Genomic DNA, 14,793 nt, shown 5'->3' on the forward strand with positions numbered 1-14,793 from the left:
GACGATGACCTCTTTCTTCCTGGATGCAAAATCCTTGGTAATGAGATGTGCCACAAAGAAGGACTTTCTGACCACAGTGGCAATGTGGTGGTCGAAGGAGAGGTTGCTGTCAACCTGTGTCCCCAAATATCTTATAATGCCTTCAGTGGGCTCCCATTGATGTGGTAATTAGTGGGAACTGAGTTTTTCCCAAAGGGGATGACGACAAATATTTTAGCTTTAAGCTTAAGGCCATGGTTCTGACACGAGTCATTGGTCTCAGTGAGGACTTTCTGTAGGATGTCTACATCACTTGGGGAGTTAATAATGGCTCCCAGCTTGTAGTCATCTGTGAACCAGAGTTCCTCCATGTTGGCATGGACTTCTGAGAAGAAGATGCCAAACAGGAGAGGACCCAGGACCGATCCCTGTAGGACTCCACTCGTGACTTGTCAGTAGTCTGACTTGGAGTCTGCTACTTTCACATTGTGGGTTCTGTGAGCCACTTTGCAACCCACCTAGTGATAGACGGGTTGATGCCTAGTTTTGTGAGTTTATCAATAATTCCTGAGTGGGGAATGGTATCAAAGGCCTTGGCCAGACCGAGGTAGGCTGTATGAACTGCATTGTCCTCATCCACAGCTCTGGGAACTGACTCAAAGAGGTCAACTAGGTTGGGCAGGCATGCTATACCTTTCACAAAACCAAACTGAGTAGGATCTAGAGTTTGGAGATTCCCTATATCCTTGTTAATTAGGTCCATGATTATGCACTCCATAGCCTTACATATCAGACTTGTCAGGCTAATGAAGTGATAATTATCAGGGTCTGCAGTCACTCTCCCTTTATGGAGAGGGATGACTGTAGCAGTGTGTCATTCAGTAGGGACAAAGCCTGAGGTGAGGCTGTGATTGAACAGGGCACATAGATGTGGTGCCAGTTCACTTTGTGGTTCAATGTAGAATAATCCAGGGATATTGTTGGGTCCCATGGAAGCTGTATTCTTGGCCTTGGACAATGCAGCTTTAACCTGTGTTACAGTAATGCTAGGTGCCTGGCATTCCTCTGGTATTGTGATTGGTTATTTAGGGGGGGGGGAGGGGTAAAGTTGGCACTGAATTTCTCAAGTCAGTTTGATGGCAATTTCTGTTGGCTCAGTATAGGAGGTACCATTGTGTGGTAACTCAGAACAAATCTGGGTATTGCCATGGAGATTCTTGATACAACTATAGAAGGCTTTGTAGTTGTTTTTAGCGTATGCCGCAATTCTGCCTTCATAGCTGGCTTTAAAGGTTTTGAAGAAGGATCTAAACTTTTTGTTGAGGCTAATAAGGGAGTTTTTCAAGTTTTGGGACTTCACCTTTTTCTGCAACAGTTTCTTCCTTCTATTGTAGAGTTGATTAATGACAGGGGCCACCAGATTGGCTTCCTTTTTTGGAGGAGAGCGTCTTGGTTCTGTTGGGTATGGCTAGTTCCATGCATTTATGCACATGTTTGTACAGTGTGCTGGTGTAAGATTCAGCAGTCATACATTTATTTTCCACTGACATGAGTGCCGTGAAGTTAGCCACCTCTGTTTTTAGGAGCTCAAAGTCAGCTTTGGAGAAGTTTTTCCTGGTGGATACCTTTGCAAGGGGTGTGGGTGAAATGTCGAATTCCATGGTAATTAGTCTGTGGTCAGATCTAACCAGGGAGGAACTGACTGTTGGTGTAGAGCAATGGTTGCCCATGTTAGTAATAACCAGGTCAAGGATGTTGCTTCCTCTAGTGGGGGTAAGAATGAGCTGGTCCAAGGCACTGGAATTGATGAATTCCAGGAAGCATTGAGCCAGAGTATTGCTGCATGAGTAGTTTTCCCAGTTGATGGAGGGGTAGTTGAAGTCACCTAGTATGAGAGTGTTGAGTTAGACCCTAACAGTTTCCATGGTGCTTAGGAATGTGGAGTGAGAATCTTGGAACATGGCTGGGGACCTTTATCAGGCTATGACCTGAATCACCATCTTACCCAATGTTAGTTGTACCTGAAGTATCTCAGATGCGTTACGCTGGGCTACTAGTCTGGAGGTGTGCATATCCTTCATAAATATGGAGACACTACCACCTTTGGAGCTTTGGTCCATGTTCTGGAGCTGAAAGGTGTGGAATGGGTTATAGCCTGGTACTGCAGGGGTGCTTTCTGCTGCTTTAAACCAAGTCTCCGTTACAGCACAAATGTCGATGTTCTCCATTTTGAGGAGTGCTTCGAGCAAGTACATCTTGAGATTTAGACTTCTAGCATTGAGCAGCATGAACCTCAGATTGCATTTATTTATAGCTGTTGCTGTGGTAATTTGGTCTTTGGAACATTAGCTAAAAAAGTCACTATAGGGGTGGCAAGAGCCTTAGCCAGTATCTGGAAACCCAGGGTGACAGATGCAGGCCATCTCTGGCAAAGCATCCAGGTCTGTCAAGCATGTCATCCAAAGTAGATAAATACTGCATCCCCTTAGAATGACACCAGAAACTTAGCCAATTGTTGAAGTCAATCATTTTCTGCTTGTACTGTGGTATCATTCTGGGTGATGGTAGGATGCTGCTCAGGGCTAGGGTCATACTTGCCTGGGCCACATAATCCGTGAACTTCTCCATATCTCTTTTCATGTAGTCCAGGGAGATACATCTCAGGTCATTCACACCCACATAGACAGTGACAGAGTCATACTTGTACTTGTTGAGGAGTGACCTGAGTGCATGTGTTATGTGTTGGATTCTGCCACTTGATAGACAGCTGACTGTTACCTTCTCCTTATTCAACCTAGTGAGTGGGACATCAGTGTGCCTTACTATCAAGTCACCTATGATTAGTGCATTGAGTAAGCTGTTTTGCCTTTGGGGCTTAGGTTGAGGGGCACACTCTGTAGGTGCTGTCTTGTGGTTTGTGCTGTATTGTAGTGGTTGAGTGCATTTCTGCCTTGGAGGTCTCTGCTGTTTGGGTAGATTTCTATTAACAGCCTCTGCAAAGATGGGTGTGTGGTTTGTATTTTTATGTGAGAGTTGTGATGATGGGTGTTCTGTTGGGCTATGTGTTGCATGTGGTGTGGTGCAGGTGTTGATCTTCTCCTCTTGACCAGGGATTTTGGTCTTGGATTGAGAGTGCATGGCTTCGAGTTTGGATATATAAGTGCATCTCTCACAAGTCTGAGTGTTGAGAGGTAAGAGGAGCGGGTTGTCTGTGTAAGAGGCAGTTGCTACACTGCCTCAGAATGCCCAAGTTCACCAGGTTAATAGGAGAAAGCACTGGGAACTGACCTTTAGACATGCCAGGAGGGGTGGTAATTATTACTAAGTACTGGAGCTGTTTCTTTATATAGTCCTTTTACAGGAAAAATGTCACTCAAGGTGTCTGAGTCTGTACAGAGCACCACCAAGCACTTGAGTGGAAACTAATACATAGACCCTGAAAATTTAAGGATGAAGCATTTAGGCAGACATTCTGAAGTTAGAAAGAAATTAAGCAGTACTTACTAAAAATAAAGAATTAGCTTGTCAAGAATGATGAAAAGAGGAGAGTCACTTGAAAGGCTACTGACTGGCTACTACTAATGCTGGTCTCAGCACAGCTTCACTCTGTTGGGATACAATATTCCTTTTTTTTCTCTCACCAGAAGCAAAATGTTAGCACCAATACCAAGAAGAGAAGCAGGCCACAGCTTGTTTGGTGATCCACAGTCTTGTCCCAGATGATGCAAGAGTCTGCAGGCTTGTAGCCTTTTTCTGGTAGATGCCTCAAATAGCAACCAGACCAATCAGGTATGTTAAGCACAGACACTTACTCTCCAATCAGAAACAGTCAGGAATCAATGTCCTCTGCTCCTACTCTCATCAGGATCAGAATATAAGCACGGATTCCAAGCTGTTACCTATAAAGTAGTTATTAAGCTTTCTGGTGATCAGCAGTCTCCAGGAAATAATGTAACTGCACTCATTCTCTCACCAGGAGAAAACAGAAGCAGTAATCCCATGATAACTACTGAGAGGCAGAATGTGGGCTCTCCAGTAACTGGTGGTCTTGCAATATATGCTTAAAGGTAAGATGAAAAAAAAGGTTTATCCTAAACACTGCAGTGTGCACTAGAGGTGTTAGATGTGAAAGTAGGCAACAAGTTTTACCTGTCTAAAAAGTTAAGTTTTAGTGGAGAGTCACTATTTTTAAAACAGCAAGATAGATTGAAAGGGGGTAGTTACTTCTGTATTCTGGTACTAAGGAATACAATAGGATGGCCAATAAATTTAAATAGTTGAAGGGGAGAGATTTCACAAAATTATAATTTTGTGCTTACTCACACCAGCCAGTAAAAACAGAGAGGAAATGAGATATATGGTCAAATTAACATAAGGAGCAGGCAACTAGAAAGACAGTGGTGTTTAAGAACACAACAATAACTGCATAGGAGGGTGGGAAATAATTTCTGTCTGACTCTCAAGAGACAGAGCTATGGTGTATTTTCAAGTTTTAATATACAGTGAAAAGCAGAATACAAGTAAAACACAGTGTAATGAAAACAGATCACCGTATACAAAATAGAAAAAGGCAATAAAGTAATATAACATACAACTAAAATGCAAACTAACCTTCCCTCACAGCAAACTGTAACAGAGTCTGTGTGAGCCTTTCCAGTAAAGCTCTGAAATGTTTTATTTTACCCCTTAAATAGAAGGTTTAGTTCCTAGCTCCACCTCCATAGATGTTTAACCTTAACTGACCTTATGTGTGACTCTTAATTGACCTGTTCTAATTTCTGTCTGCCTCACAAGAGACATAGCTGTGGTCTTTTTTCAAGTTTTAATATGCAGTTAAATGCAGAATACAAATAAAACACAGCATAAAGAAAACAAATCACAGTATACAAAATACAAAAAAGCAATAAAGTAATACAAAATGCTACAAATAAAAAGCAAAATAACCTTTCCCTCACAGCAAACTGTAGCAGAGTCTGGGTGAGCCTTTCCAGTAAATAGTGGCAGTAGTTCCACTGCTCCATCAGTGAGTCTGCTGCCACACCCAGATGTGGCAGGCCATGGGGTTGTGGTCATGGGTGCCCCTGTGTAAGGAGCTCTTCCATCAGACATCAGTCAAGTTCAGGTAGCAGCACTGCATCTGACTGTGGGCATAGACATGCTAGTGCAACTCCTGTCAGAGCCAGTTTTTGTGGTCAGGGATGACAACAATGACTTGCCACCAAACTGCCATGTGTACCATGCATGGCTCACACCTGTTCAACAGACCAAGATGTAGAGCTAGCACAGAGATTGGCTGTGTTCATGCAGAGACGCATGCACCAATTTTACCTGGAGGATCCCTACAGACACACATACAACAATTACTCATTTTGTCTCAGTGGCCATTTGTTGTTTTATTCCAATGTCTGCCTTCTTCTCATTCCTACTCATACACACTCACTGACCTTCTGTGTCAGCCTAGGCTTCCTGTCCCCCTGCCCCTACAACACCTTGTACAAGTGATAACTGTGACATATCCATGTTTCTATCTTTTGGATTCAGGGATACAAAAGCTGTGTCTGATGGTCAGGGTGCATAGCTAACTTAGTGCTTAGTATATCTGCATTTGTGTTGTTGAACTGGTCATTATACCTTTGACTTATATTGGCCTTTGAAAGTTAGACAGTTGATAGCATCAAGCTTTCACAACATTATAGTCAATGCTCTTGTAAGGGTGTTGATGTCAGAAACTGCAATGTGTATCATTATTTTCTAACTTCTCTCTTTAATGATCTTCTAGGACAAATGTATGGTGCACATCATATGCCACGCCATCATATTCAGATCTTAGGATTGTATGACAGCACTGTATTGAAAGCTTATCAGAACAGTAAGACAGCATAATGTTCTCTTTTGCATGTACCTCAACAGACACGTGCAGCAGCTGGAGAGACCACAGGCCTTTCTCAGGAAGATAACACAGGGCCTATAAATTATGCCATGATGTATGTTGATAGATTAAAAGCCATGTCACTGTCATCTTTCTGGTATAAGATGAGGTGATATCTGCCTGGCCTCTAGGCCAGTGTCTGACTATGCCCTGGTGGGATGACTGCATATCCAGACATCTGATATAGCTGATGACATCAGCAGTGTCCATCGAGAATATGGTAATAGCAGTGTCCCACATTCTGCAGTAAAAGGGTCTGTGTAATGTCAAGCAAGAGTGCGCACCTGCATACACACGCACACACACACAAACACACACACACAGCTGGCTGCAGTGAGAATAGAACCCCTACCTAAGTACACAATCTACAGAACACAATACTTAATGCAAGTGCCACAGCAGAAACCTGACTTTTGGAAGACTGCAGCTGAATTTATAGTACATTGCATCAGCAGCCCATGTGTGTAACAAGATGCTAGCAGGCCTGCATAGATTCATAGCTTCAAAGGTTCATCCGAGGCTCCTACCATAATGGCCCTAGGTTTATAGGTGCATAGGAGGTTACTAGGCTAATGCCTACACAGGTTGTACCATTGTTCCCTTATAGACCAAGATATGTAGCCCATATTTCCGGATCCATGAGCACTGGTTAATCATGTCTATGAGTGACATTATTGAAAGCCCCTGGGTAAATTTATGATTCCCCATGCAATTGTCCCAGTTACCCTTAAATAGGGTAATTGAGGAGCTCAATTTCACTTGAATTGGGAGTTTGTTCCATTGGAGTGGCAGTCTCTGGGAGATGTATCTGTCTCTCCAGCATGTCCTGTTGATGTTACAGGCTAGGTTAAGGTCCCCAGAGTGAGTCAGTCTTGTCCCATGTGATTTGGGGAGGTGCAGTATTTCCTTTAAGGCAGGGTTTGAGATTGCTCTGTAGACCAGCCACAAGTTGCCACTCAGAAGCCTGTAGAATACAGAGTACAGTGACTGAGCTTTCAGTCTTTCCATGTAGGTCATGTTTTGAAGGCCCTGGATTTTCTTAGTGAGAAACCTCTGAGGTCTCTCCAGCTGCTGTAGGTGTCTGGTGATGTACATGCAAAAGGGATCGTTGTACTCTTTTATTAGTTTGATGAAGGATGAGTACAGTGGAGTTTTAACATTTTTAGTCTTAGATGCTTTCCCTAACTTATGAAGTGTGCAATGTAAAGGGCCTTTATTACCACTGTGGACAGATGATGATCAAAGGTGAGGTTGCCATCAATCTGCATTCCCAAATCGCTTACCATTGGGTTAGAACATGGGGAGTATTATTAATACTGTAATTTGCATGGATTTTTCCTTTGCTGAAAGAGATGATAGTGCATTATTTTAGGTTAACTTTAAGTCTTTGGCAACAATCATTTATGTATGTAAGCACATTGTTGTAGTATGTTGACATCGTTTGTGGATTAATGTTTCTGCCCAGTTTGCAGTCCCCAGTGAACTTGTTGAGCCACAGGCCATCTTTATTCTCCTGATTTTCTGAGGAATACATTCCAAACAGTAAGGGGCCCAACACAGACCCTCGTGGGACACCATTGGTAACAGGTCTGCTGGTAGAGGAGGACTCGCTATCTATGATTGTATGCATTCTGTTGGTGAGCCAGTTGGCTACCCATCTAATGACATATGGGTTAATCTTCAGGTGGATGAGTTCTGCAATGATGCCTAACTGGGGGACTGTGTCAAAGCCCTTGGGCAAATCAAGATAGGCAGTACTAATTTGCTTTCATCCAGGGCTTTGATGACACTATCAAACATTTTTTTCTAGGTTTAACAGGCATGATCTGCACTTGATGAAGCCAAACTGCGTTAGTTAAAGAGTTTAAAGGTCACCAATGTCATTGCTGATAAGGTCCAAGACTACTCTCTCCATGGATTTACAGACAAGGCTCGTCTGGCTTATGGGTGTATAGTTTCCTGGGCCAGTTGAAGGACCCCCTCTGTGCAAGGGTGTTACAGTTGCTGTTTTCCCCCTCTGCTGGGAAAAATCCAGTACTTAGTCTGTGGGTGAAGAGACTACCTAATGGTTCTGATAACTCTTGCTTTAGACTGTTTAGTAAGCATCTTAGTATGTTATCTAGTCCCATAGAGGCTGTATTTTTGGCACTGATGAGTGCAGTTATGACCAGTTATTTGGAAATAATAGGTAGAGAGCTGTTGACATTATGCTGTGGGGTACGATCGGTGGAGACAGGGGTGTGAAATTGTTGCCAAACCTGTCTGCTAACAGGCTGGCTATGTTCTCAGGTTCAGTATGAGTAGTACTGTCTACTCTGAATTTGGGGCAAAGCCAGGCCTTCCCTTTTACATTACAGACATAGCTAAATAATGCCTTGCGGTTATCGTTAGCTATGGGTGCTAATTTATTTTTGTAATTAGCTTTAGAGGACTTTACAAGATGTCATCTTTGATTGATCAAGATATGGAGGGTGTCCTTCTGGTGAGACTGTTCTCTCATTTCTATACATCATTTTCTTTCTCTTGTATACACAATGTGGCATTTGGGTTAAGTATTGTGTTCTGTAGTCAGTGTACTTAGGTAGATGGAGATTATGTTCTCAGTGCAGCCAACGTGGTATGTCTGTGTGTCTAAACAGAAAAGCAGAAGTGTGTATCCCACAGTTACTTCTCCAATGGCATAGACTGCCAATATTTTGATACTTAAACATGCCTACACATCCATTTCATGCAGGCCTCCCAAATTCTTGTCTCCCACATGGCCTGTTGATGTAATTTACTATACGTTCACCTGCAGTCATGTATAATTCAGACTTGTGCCATGGCTCATGTCTTACATACTGTGTTCTGTAGTGTATATACTTAGCTAGAGGTTGCATTTTCACTGCAGTCAACTGTGTGTGTGTTTGTGAGAGCTGTTGCTTGACATTACAGAAAGCCTTTTACACCAGCATGTGGAACACTGTTATTACCATACTCTTCTCCCCAGACACTGCTGATGTTATCAGCTATAAAGAGTTATTTGACACATTCCATGTCACACTTGAGCTGTGGCACTTGCATTAAGTAAAGTCATACCTAAGCTATGGCACTTGAGTTAAGTACTGTGGTCTGTAGTCTGTGTAACTACCTACTTGCTAACTGTCAGCATGGTTTCAGACCTTCACACAGTACCGCTACTGCTCTACTCTCCTTTACTAACTCCATCAACACTAACCGTAACAACAACTATCTATCATCCTCAGTCTTCATCGACCTATCCAAAGCTTTTGATATGGTGAATCATAAACTTCTACTACACATACTAAAATCTCTTGCTCTTGACCATCTTGCCTTATCTTGGTTTGCATCTTACCTAGAAAATCGTCAGCAGGCAGTACTCTGGAAAAATCCACTTTCAAATCTTCTACCTCTCTCTTTAGGTGTACCTCAAGGCTCTATCCTAGGCTCTCTTCTATTTTCAATCTTTATTAATGACCTACAATCTGCTATCCAATATACTACCTGCATACAATATGCAGATGACTCTACTATAATCTGTACTGCTACCTCTCAAACAGAACTCCAGTCTCTTACTCAAAAAGCTTTTAACGCTGTCGAACAATGGTTCTCTCACTGCTGTCTACTCCTTAACCCCAAGAAAACCAAACTGTTACTTTTTTGACCTACTCGTAAATCTACTCCACCATATTTAACTCTTACCTCCTCTGACGGTACTCTCATTTCTCCTGACTTGACCACAAAACTAGTAGGAATAACTATTGATAATAACCTCAACTTTGACTCTCACATCAACAACACAATAAAATTAGTTAATAAAAAAATAGGATCCCTTTACAGAATCAAACCTTTCCTAACACCTACAGCAAGGTCCACCATAGCTAGATCTCACCTAATCTCTACTCTTCTCTATGCTTCCCCCATTTACACTAATCTTTCCAAAAACAACATTAAAAAACTAGCAACAACCTATTATAATATAGCTCGATTCGCAGTAGGATCTCCTTTTCAAACTCATCACTGCTTGAACTTAAAAGAACTAGGCTAGATCGAACTTCCTAACCAACTTGTACTTCAACAGCTCTTAATAGCTTATAAGATTCTATACCAGCCAGCCAACACACCAATACTTTCTAGCCTTATTTCACCATATAATAACCTGAAGCAACTACGTTCTTCAAATAAACTTCAGATTAATATTACCAAACCCAACAATTATGCAGGTGACTGTCTATTCTCCAACTCTGTTGGAAAAATATGGAATAAACTACCCTCTGATATCACATCTTTGACCTCTTTCCTACTTTTTAAAAGACATCTGATAATTTATCTCAATAAACATTGGCTTTGCTCCTGCACTAATCCAGACTAACCTCATTTTTTTCCTTCACCCTTTCCCTTGTTAACTTTCACTGCACAAAAAACAAAACCTTGTAAATATATGTTGTCATATGACTATAGTAAAAAAAAAACAAAAACAAAAAACTTTATGTTCAATTTATATTATCTGTTTAACTTGTTATAACTACTTATGTTTCTAATGTAACCTTTTATTGCCTTTTTATGATGATACTTGTTACAACTAGTGGAGCTTTTCTCCCCGGGCCTCTACTGAAAATGGACATATATCCAGCTAGATTAGCCTGGTCAACAAATGTAAAATAACAATAAATAAATAAATACTTAGATAGGGTTCCATTCTCACTGTATTCAGCTTGCGTAGGGTGTAAACTGTTGCTAGACATTACATAGAGCATTTCACACCAGCATATGGGACACTTGGGGGGTGAGCTGTTGCTTGACATTATAGAGAGCATAACCAAATTAGATCCGAACCAGACCAAGAACAAAATGATGTATCCAAAGGCTCAACAGGAACAAAAAATTCAAAATGACTTAAATAAAACTCTGTTTTAATGAAATGATAAAAAAATTCCACATCAAGTGCTTTCGCCTGGAGGCATACCAGGCTTTTTCAAGATGAACCATGGTTAAAAATTCAAGGCTTAAGTACTTTCTAGCCCAAATCATGTGACTAGAATAGCAACTAATAAAATATGCAAATCAGATGTTAAAAGTGACAACAGCAATTCATTAATTCAATGAAATTATACAATGTCTAATAACCCACAAAATTGTACTAAATAATGTAAAAACATGTGTTTAAATTACGACTCGTAATAAAGCATGTATGACTGTTTTATAAAGCTACAAACAAGCTTAAAAAACTTAAAAACAGTCTTAAAAATTATTTTTATGTCTAAAAAATCTATTAAGAACTATTGATTTCTAAGACCTCTGTTAATCATATGAAAAGTTAACCAAAGTTTGAAACATCCACTCAAAACAAAATGTTGTCCAAAATAACTGGCAATGAACAACCCATCTAAAATTTTTTTTATAATGAACAAAATCATAACTTGGCCCTCCTCAGTTTCAAAACACTCATAATACTAATACTGTCATTTAAACCAGGAGGCTTAGTTGCATTCAACTTGAGCTGCCACAACAGTTCCTTGTATTCAAGTCAGGTTTCCCAATCACCCCCTCTACTGTCATGTAGGACTTGCTCTAGGATTAAAAATTTAAGTTGCATTTTAGGTCATGTGCTAAGATGCTTAAAAAAAGCATTGTTTTCCTTTTTCTTGGAAACATCATAAAGATGCTCATATATCCCTCTCCTAAGGGTTCTCTTAGTTTTACCTACATAAAAACTGGAGCATTGAGTACAAAAACCTAAATAGACAACTCCTTTCGTACCACAGTTGTAATGGTGTTCAGCCCTGAATTTAAACCTCCTAGAGGGAATGAAAAATGAACTGTCATTATGCACATAAGGGCATTGCTTACATGAACCACACTTATACATTCCAAGTTTTGAATAAACCCTTTTATTGTCCACACCAGGTCTGATCTCAAAGAGACCCTTGAGGTCCGTGTCCCTTTTCCTAATAAAATGGGGATGCTCCTTAACAATCTGTTTGAAATCATCATGTTGTACCAGAATTGGCCAGTATTTTTTAATTGATTGTTCAGTTTTTAAGGAATCATCAGAAAAGGTATACACAAAACTATTTTGGTATTCAATCTGTTCCGATGGTTTTGAAAGAATGCCACCAGATGCCCCCTTACCTAACAGAGGGCAGTAAATAGCCTCCCTACTAGCAGTAACCTCCTCAGCCAAATTACTTACTAAGTGTGCTGGGTAACCCCTTTCATCAAAAAGTTGCTTTAGCAAGTTAACCTCTTCAAGAAAAAGCTCCGTTGTGCTACACATCCTTGAAGCACGTATAAGTTGACCCTTCACAAGACCCTTCTTCTGGTGGAAGGGGTGGCCACTGTTGAAATGTAGGTAGGAATTAGAAAAGGAGCTTTTTCTATACATCCTAGATTGGAAAGTACCATTACTGACATCTTTAAGAAGGGCAACATCAAGATAATGCAAATAATCATTATTTACTTTGTAAGTAAAAGATAGAAAGGGAGTGGTAGAATTGATGTAAACCATAAAGTCTAAGAATTGATCTAAAGAGCCATCCCATAATGAACAAATATCATCCAGGTATCATTTGTAGTGGGTGATATGTTGAACCCAATGCGTGGAAAAAACAAATTTGTTTTCCCAGTGGTGTAACACTATGCATAACTAGAAGCACAAGCCGTGCCCATTTCTACACCCTTTTTCTGTTTGTAAGTGTCACCCTTAAAATAGATGAAATTTTCTAGGACAGACTCCATAAATTCAACCAGTAAACCAATCGTGTTAGACCCTAACCCAGATTCAGCAGCTAGAATATTGTTGAACCATTCCAGCCCTACAGCATGAGGGATACTGGGGAATAATTCAACTATGTCAATAGTGGCCATTAAAAGCTCTGGTTAAAAGAGATTTTGCTGGATGCCTGAGAGAAAGTCCCATGAATCTTTGCAAACATGAGGTAAAGTGAAAGCAAATTTGTTGATGGCAAAATCAATGAATTTTCCTAAAGGCTCTGTTATTCCCCCAGCTCCTGAGACAATAGGTCTAAAGTTCAAAGGGTCTAAGCCCTTGTGTGTCTTGGGAATTCCAAAAATTGCAGGTATCCTTGGGTTTCTAACAGAGAGATAATTATATAGTTTTTCATTTATCACACCCTGTAATAAATGATCCATGAGTAAATAAGAAATTTTAGAATGTGCTAAATTTAATTCATTCCTAGAAACCAGTTCATAACACTCAGTATCCTGCAACATATTGTGAATGTGGGTGTCGTATATCATGTTATACATTAAAACTACGCCTCCACCCTTATCTGGCTTCATCACCCAAATGTCTTCATCACCAAGTCTCTTGATTAACTGACCAAGTTCTGGTCTAAAATTAACCGATGGTATGTGAGACCTGTTCAAACAAAAGTCTCTTAAATCTGCCTCCACCAAACCTTCAAATAATTTTAACAGTGGGTTTAAGGGTGGGTTAAATGTGCTAGGCCTAGAAAGCCCTTCATTAGTCTGAGATTGACCATTAAAATAAAAAGCAAGATTCAAGCGTCTAACAAAAAGCTTCAAATCAACTAAAATATTACATAAGTCAACTCTACGTGAAGGTACAAAGTGAAGCCCTTTTGTAAAAAGCTCAAAAAAGTCATCAGAGATGTTGATATCAGTATAATTGTATATAACAAAATTATTCTTTTTAGTTAAAACACAATTGTCATGAGATCTTCTGAAAGCTTCATCAACAGAAATCCTATCAAATACATCACCTAAACTTATTATCTGCGTGCTCTGTTCCACATCTGCAGTTGATGCATTACATTCCTCCCCCCTGGTCTGCCCGGGGGTTAGTGAAAATCCGATAGGCCACTCTGACTATTTTTCTGAGCAAGTCTCTCACTTCTTCTTGGTATCTCTAGTTCAGCACTTGGGACATTGTCATTAAAAACCATATCACTATTTTGGTTATGAAACTGTTTGGTGTCCTGCCTATTTCTACCCAACAAAGGGTAGGCCTTACCCTCCCTGTATTCTTTGAGGTCACGCTCCAGTTTCCTGATTTTATGGTTCACAATTTTTAAACAATATTGATCTACTTCATTAAAAACACAATCATATTCTCTTTTAACACCTAAAAAATTCTTACTCTTCACCACAGAATCATTAAGTGATGTTACTTCTTTAAGTAATAAACCTGCTTTTTCCTCATAGTCCCTTATCATACATTCTAGCATTTCAAGCCCTGCTTTGTCAAAGATTTTAACCAAGCTGTTATAAAGAGATGAACCAGCCACAGCATTGTTTGGAAATTTATAGCAGCGTAACCCCTTCGGGACACACTGCACACGCAAACATTCTTTCAAATAATCTATTTCTAATTGCGTGCTCTTAAATGCATACAACTTGTCATTGAAAGTTTTAAAGTCATGTTCAGCACAACTACTCATGCTGTTGTTAACAGTAACAGTACCTTGTTTGAATTGAAATTGTTTTTCAGTCCATGAAGTAAAACTGAAATCTTTTTTCACAGAATTACTCTTAGCGTTGCTGGCGCTGACCAGGTGCAATTGCTGGTCCTGTAGATTGATGTAGCCCAATAAAATCCCACCAGGAACTTCCGCTGTTGGGGAAACTCTGTTGTTAAGCCCCATAGTTGCTGTAGCAAATAAACCTAGTCCATTTTGTTGGTTACCAGGCAATGAAGTCCCAGAACTTGTGGATTCAGAGTTTAGGGACTTAGTCAATTGAGTTAAAAGAAACAAAATCTGTTTAAATTCACCACGTGTAACTGGTACATCATCAGTTTCGTCCCTTAACAATAATGGTGTGTCAGAGAGATTAGATTGTTCAGTTCCTTCAGCCATGGATTAGTAAAACCCTGAAACCAAAACCAAATTAGATCCGAACCA

Source organism: Protopterus annectens, chromosome 16.part0 (assembly GCF_019279795.1).
Source record: "Protopterus annectens isolate FY-2018-M chromosome 16.part0, PAN1.0, whole genome shotgun sequence".
NCBI lineage: Eukaryota > Metazoa > Chordata > Ceratodontiformes > Protopteridae > Protopterus > Protopterus annectens.